At 37.2% G+C, this 7,605-nt stretch overlaps 1 pseudogene; it reads left to right on the forward strand.

Moving 5' to 3' along the window:
• The first annotated feature begins 3,810 nt into the window (after positions 1-3,810).
• On the forward strand, positions 3,811-6,244 carry LOC127561296 (olfactory receptor 10J4-like; annotated as a pseudogene).
• The last annotated feature ends 1,361 nt before the right edge of the window (positions 6,245-7,605 follow it).

The raw sequence follows: 7,605 nt of genomic DNA on the forward strand, positions 1-7,605 counted from the left end.
GTTAGAAGCCTTCTATTTTCAAATTTACTTTAAACCTGATTTTCTTTTTTCTTTTTTTTTTTAATTGAAGTTTTTTGTTTTCAAAACATATGCAAGGATAATTTTTCAACACTGACTCTTGTAAAACTTCTCTTCTCCCCTATTTGCCTAAAGGCAACTAATCCAATATATGTTAAAGTATGTAAATCAAATATAGACACACATATTTATATAATTATCTTGCTGCACAAAGAAGAAAAATGAAAATATTTTCTTTTTCCTTTTTGATTTTTTCAATAGTATTTTATCTTTCCAAATATCTGTAAAGATAGTTTTCAACATTCATTTTTGTAAAATTATGTATTCCAAATTTGTCTCCCTCTGCCCCTTACCATCCCCTTTCCTAAGAAAGCAAGCAATCTGATATATATTAAATAGGTGCCATCCTTTAAAGCATATTTCCATATTTATTATGTTGTATAAGAAAAATCAGACCAAAAGAAAAAAAAAAAAAAAAACCATGAGAAAGAAAACGAACAAACAAGGATGAAAATACTATGCTTTGATCCATATTTAATTTCCATAGTTTTCTCTCTCTGAATGTGGATAACATTTCCAACCCAAGTCTATTGCAGTTGCCTTGAATCATCCCATTGTTGAGAAGAGCCAAGTTTTGGGTCTTATTTTCAAAAGAATTAGTTGTTTCTTTACACTTGGCATATGCATAGCCTAAGTAATGGGAATTGTGGGGAGATTGTCAGTCTGTCAGTCAACAATCACAAATAAGCACTTACTGTACATCAGATGCTGTGCTAAGTGCTGAGTATACACTGAAAGAAAGAAAAAAAAAAAGATTGGTAAATTTTATAGCAAATAAATAGCTTTATGAAGAAAGTTGAAAGAGAGCTTGAAGCCAAACCCTATGTAAATCCTTAGAGTATCACATTAAAGATGAAAGATACCTGTGTGATCATTTAGTCCTTAATTTTATGGAGGGAAAGTCTGAAGCCCCAGAAAGGCAAATGACTGTGACAAGATGACTGGGACAGCAATTAGTTTATCCCAAGTATATCAAAATTGTAAAACATTAGAAGTGAGTCTTTGTAGAAAAAAGAATGGGGAACAAATAGATGGTACAGTGGATAGATCACTGGCTCTGAAGTCAGGAGGATCTGAGTTCAAATGTGGCCTCAAACACTTAATTCCTGGGCAAATCACTTAACCCTAATTGACTCACCAAAAAAAAATTTAAAATATAAAAAAAGAAAAAGAAGGGCTTGCTCTTTTGACATAGTCCCCTTCTCATTCTCCACTGGGCAGTCCCCAAAAAGAGAAAAGAGGGGATCAAAGGGAAAAAGTATGAAGATCACTGTATTTTTCTTTGATGGACCTGCACTTCTATACCATTTCAGAATGACCCAAGGACTTGCACTTCTGTACTATTTCAGAAAGGAGTGAGAACTGTGTGAAGCCCAAGAAGCAGAAACATATTGCCTCACATTGTGGAAAATTGCCTAGCTTGCTTGGTGAAGAGAAAATCTTGTTTAACTTTTCCTAAAATTCAGGCTAATCTGAGGTAGAGTAAAATAGATCTTAAATCTTATACACTCAAAAAGTCAGTACTCAAAGAAACCTTAGAGAATAATCCCTTCATTTGAGAGAGAAGAAAATACAAGTAGAGCAGAGCAGGAATTCAAAGTTAGCTCTCCTATCAATCAGACTATTAATAAGGAATATAGAAAATGGAATTAGTTATGCCAGCTCTTATAGAATATCGACTCCTTTTTTGTTTTTCTTGTTGAGACGATTGGGATTAAGTGACTTGTCCAGGGCCACACAGCTAGGAAGCATTAATTGCCTGAGGTCCTATTTGAATTCGGGTCCTTCTGACTTCAGGATGCTCTAGCCACTACACCAACTAGCTACCCCAGTGTTCTTGATTCTTTAAAAAAACTACAGACTATGGAAAGAAGGAGGAAATACTAAACTCTTTTCAGACATTCCCTCAATCTAAACATCCTTCTTTCCCAACAATCCTGAGGAAATATATTCACTTTGAGAGAGGAAAACTTCAAAGGAATAAAAAGACTTAGGGTAAGGAACAATAGAGACGTTTGAGGAGGCCATGGTTCCTTCTTATGTCTTGTCCTGCCTGAATTACTCCTTAATCTGCCTTTTCCAGAATAGGTGCTAAGAGAATCAGAGAATAATTTAAATTAGGAAAACATTTCCAAGCTACCAGAAGTGCCTTTGCGAGAGAAAATGTCCCCATATCCTTTCATTAGGCTCTTTTCCCCTTAAGTGAAATAATTAATGCTCAGAGAATTTAGGCATTTAAAGCCAAATATACAATAAGTGGTAGAGCTAGAATCCAAGCCTTGATGTGCTGAATTTAAATCTAACTTGCCTTCCAATGCAATATGATCTATTCCTATTTATCATTCATTATAGTCACTCTTGAAAATATCAATTCTGACTCAATGTATTTAAAGGTATCACTCAGTCCAAGCATCTAATTTTAGGAAATAATTATTTTTGGGTTTCTTGAGCCTCTTGCCCAAACCCCTGGCACTCTCTAAGGCGAGGAGAAAGAACAGGCCAAATTTAAGAGCAAAAAGTTTCCTTAGATTTGTAGGCAAAAATATTCTAGGAAGTTACAACATATATATATACACATACATACATACATATACATGTATATATATGTATGTATGTGTGTGTATATATATATATATATATATATATATATATATATATATATATATATATATTACCTTCCCTTCCCCTCATCAAGAGAACTTCCTGTGTTCTTAAGCAATGTACAGGGGATAGGGGTTAGATCTCAGCTTGCCTCTGACCTCTGGGCAGACTGATAGAAATCTGCAAAGTAGGAACAGTTAGGTGGTGCAGTGGATAGAGCACTGGCCCTGAAGTCAGGAGGATCTGAGTTCAAATCCGAATGCAGACACTTACTATCCCCTAGCTGTGTGACCCCTATGCAAGTCACTTAATCCCAATTGCCTGAGGGGAAAAAATCTGCATAACTACCTGATGTCTGAAGGGATGAATACTTGGAGCCACCTTCCCATCTAAGAATTAAAGAACTGAGAGTTTAGATCCTACCAACTTTGGCCTTTTCCTGAGTAGCCCAGGGAGACAATCAAACTATTTCCCCAAATAATCAGGCTGTTCTGTCACAACTTTAAGCCTTCACCCTCAGGCACCCCAACCACACAGACTCTTCCTCTTCCTTATCCTTTTTTTTCTCTTCCTCATTCTTGATAAGAATATAATAACTTGTATAATAAGTCTTTTGAATATTCTTGCCCTGGAGCAATTTTTTCTCCCTGGTATAAAATCCCTGTCACTGGGCACTTGTTAGAGCTATAATTCTCATACCTTTCCCAGTACAACTTTTATAATTCCCTAGACTTTCTATTTTATGATCTTTTGCTAGTTTCAGTATTACAGTTGTAGTCACTTTCACTTCTTGGAGAGCAATGGTCTTGTCTTAATCACAGGAAGGAAAATTTCCTTATTACTGAGGCATATAGTTCAGGCTCCCAGTCTTGGTGAGGATGAGAAGTCCTGCTACCAAAGAGACAGCCAGAAATCCTAGTCACATCCTTGGTCAGTATTCATAGGTCCAAAGAGGAAAGGAGAATTCCTTATTTTTGATGCATAAGACTGAGATCATCTCCTCCCCTCATCAGTTTTTGTTTTCAAGTCCTGTGTTTCTGGTGCAGCTATCTGGATGAATAATCCCTGTTTTGAAGAATAGTTCATGAGTCAGTGAGACTCTTGCTACGAGAGTCCCTATGTCTGGAGTACATGGCTCAGCGATTTGAGTGTGACTCTCTCCAGGAAAGATGGGAGGTAGCAGTGAGCCTGCCTGTCCTCTATCCATGGAGGTCAGTGGTCAGGGCATTTAGTCATAGCTCTTGTCAGCAGTTAATGGACCAAAGGAAGGTACATATGGTCCTGGCCTGACTTGTTGCCCATCCCTCTGGTTCATTTGTATTCTGCATCATTTATTACATTTATTACATTACATTACATTATTATTACATTACAAAACCATTTATTACAAGAGACTTTATCAGTGATGCATTGATACTTTCCAGTACCAGTTGTAGTTCCAAAGGCAATCAGTGCAGCAGTAGCAGTAGCAGCAAGGTAACCTGATTGGGGACAAGAGAGAGGAAAAAAGGGCAGAGACAAGGGAATTATATAGAAGAGTTTAGGAGGTTCTTGAGGCATCAGGAGTGAGGTCTTTGGGGATCAACCAAGAGTGGGAAACAATCAAGAAGCCCAGGGACTGTAAGTACCAAGTGCTAATTAGGATTTTCTGAGAGTCTTCTCCCTTTTGACTTGAGATAAATTATTATTTTGTTATTATATCAATGACTAATTTAAAAACTAGGATTCTGGTTTTAATTTTTTCCTTTATTTCCTCGTTTAGGACCCAGACCTTGAAGGTCAGTCAGCAACGAAGTCTTTGAAGGATTTGATTAATTGTTGAGATTATCCCTAAGCATTGGGAGAAGTGTTTCTCAATCTTGGGCTAGACCCCACCCAACCAGGATAGGGGGAGTATAAAAAGAATTCAGTCTGAATCAGTTCTTTCCTTGAGAAGAACAGTTCTATCCTTGGAACCCTCCATTAGAATTCGGGATGACCTAACTCACAAAGGAGTAACCTCACTGGAGTGGTCTGAGTGGAGATGGATTCTTCTGGCCAGATTGCTAGAGGCAGTTGAATCTGATGACTCAAATTAGCGTCTCAGCAGGAGAAGCTGAAGATTCCTAGCCCATCTCCTCGTCAACAATCAGGGTTGATTTCTCCTGTCAGAGTCATTCCCTTCCTCCAAAAGAAATAAGGCATTCAGTGTCTCCATTAAGGGTCTTTGGTTCCTGAGAGAAAACACTGACTATCAACTTATTTATATTAGCTAGTTTAATTAATGAAATTATTATTATTAGTTATCCAGAAACTCTGTCTATGAGACTGGGCTATTTAAGGGAATTAACTGTTTCTCCTTGTCTTCAATTTGAGGACATGTCCCCTTTGAACATCTGAGCCACTATGGATCTTATCTCTAAGGCCCCCCAGTGTCCCAAATTTGGGGTCATCTTAGAGCTTCTGGCTCTTGACTGAGGATGGTGGCTTATCAGTACATAATCCAGTGAAACTAAAGGAAGGGTAAAGGGAGGTAGTAAGTAAATTTCCAGAGCAAATGAAAGCTATGTCACAAAGCAAAGTTATAAATTAGTCTCCAAAGGGTAAGAGAAGATATAAGAGACATTAGAAAGTCAGTCAATTCAAAAGACATACAATGAGCATACAGACAAACATATTTTCACTAAATATATCTTCACCCCAGTTAACTTTACCTCTTTTTATATCTTTCAGTTTGTCAAGATTTTCTTCAATACCAAGACCAAATTTCACAGCTATAAACGAATTCACCTTTGAGGGGTTCTCCAGCTTTAAATGACTCATTCTTTTTGTGGTCTTTTTGGACCTGTATTTCTTGATTCTGATTGGCAATGGTGTAATCATTACCATCCTCTGTCTTAATTGCCACCTCCACATACCTATGCATTTCTTCCTGAGTATGTTGTCAATCTCTGAGACATGTTATACCTTGGCCATAATTCCCTGTACATTGTTTGACCTCTTCAGATTACACCATCCTATTGCCATCTCAGAATGTGCTATAGAGCTCTTCTTCTATCTCACCTTTGGCATCAACAACTGCTTCTTGCTTGTGGGTTATAATAGATACATGGCTATCTGCAAGCCTTTGAGGTATACAGTCATCATGTAAAAAACGAGTGCATTCAATTAGCATGTGGATCAGCTTTGGAATGGCCATTATTCAGGTGTCATCTGTGCCAATACGACTATCAATGAGATCATTATTTTTATCATTAGTTTGTTCCTATATTGCCCATGTGTTTGATCTTCACTTCTTATATCTTCAACATCTCTACCATACTTAAGATCGTCTCATCTGAAAGGAGGTGGAAGGTACTACCTTTGCCACACGTGGCTCCCACCTTATTATGGTCATTATCCACTATGGCTGTGCTTCTATCATTCACCTCAGACCTAAGTTCCATAGCTCTCTTGAGCTATTATTATTTCAGCAACCCACCCTATCCTTATTCCATTGCTGAATCCTGTTGTGTATACTCTAAGAAACAAGGAAGTCAAAGATGCTTTGCACTGAGCTCTGGGAAAGAAATCCCTTTCTTCTTAGTGAGTCAGAATAGATCATGTAAGGAGAGTCCCATTCTCCCAGCATCGACAATCAGAATATTTCATCTGATTCCCTACTCCATAGATTGTTAAGTAGTTTGATTTAACCAGTGAAGGGATAGTTGCTTTAGTAAAGATAGGTTTAGTACTCACTTGGTGTTATTTTCTAGGACAGAACACAGTGTATCCTGGTTGAATACATAGATATTGGATATGTGATATGTCCAGTGTCTATTAAAGGGCAATACGTTTCCCCAGAGGCTGGCAAGGCTAAAATCCTAGAGAGACCTGGAGGTAAAAGAGAAGGCATTTTGGGTGTGATTGGAAACAGTCATGTAAGCTATGAAAAAAAGAGGTAGGGAATAATGGGACAGGTCAAACAAAAAACAAACCATCAGAATTAAATTATTATTATTATTTTAATTGTAACTTTTTATTGACAGAACATATGCCTGGGTAATTTTTTTATAACATTATCCTTTGCACCCACTTCTGTTCTGACTTTTCCCTTCCCTCCCTCCATCCCCTCCCCTAGATGGCAAGCAGTCTTATACATGTTAAATATGTTATAGTATATTCTAGATACAATATATGTGTGCAGAGTTGAACAGTTCTCTTATTGCACAGAAAGAATTGGATTCAGAAGGTAAAAATAACCTGGGAAGAAAAACAAAAATTCAAACAGTTTACACTCATTTCCTAGAGTTCTTTCTTTGGGTGTAGTTGCTTCTATCCATCACTGATCAACTGGAACTATTAGATCTCTTCTTTGTTGAAGAAATCCACTTCCACCAGAATACATTCTCATACAGTATCATTGTTGAAGTATAATGATCTCCTGGTTCTGCTCATTTCACTTAGCATCAGTTCATGTAGATCTCTTCAAGCCTCTCTGTATTCATCTTGCTGGTCATTTCTTTCTTTCTTTCGTTCGTTCTTTTTTTTTTTTTTTTTTTGAAGTGTTTACATTTTATTTTCTTTTAATTGACAGAACCCATGCCTGGGTAATATTTTACAACATTATCCTTTGCACTCACTTCTGTTACGATTTTTCCACTCTCTCCCTCCCCCCTCTCCCCGAGATAGCAAGCAGTCCTATACATGTTAACTATGTCACTGTGTATCCTAGATACAATATATGTGTGCAGAACCGAATAGGTTTCTTGTTGCACAGGAAGAATTGGATTCAGAAGGTAAAAATAACTTGGGAAGAAAAACAAAAATGCAAACAGTTTACATTCATTTCCCAGTGTTCTTTCTTTGGATGTAGCTGCTTCTGTCCATCATTGATCAATTGAAACTGAATTAGATCTCTTTGTCGAAGAGATCCACTTCCATCAGAATACATCCTCATACAGTGTC

The sequence above is a fragment of the Antechinus flavipes genome, chromosome 4 (assembly GCF_016432865.1).
Source record: "Antechinus flavipes isolate AdamAnt ecotype Samford, QLD, Australia chromosome 4, AdamAnt_v2, whole genome shotgun sequence".
Lineage (NCBI taxonomy): Eukaryota > Metazoa > Chordata > Mammalia > Dasyuromorphia > Dasyuridae > Antechinus > Antechinus flavipes.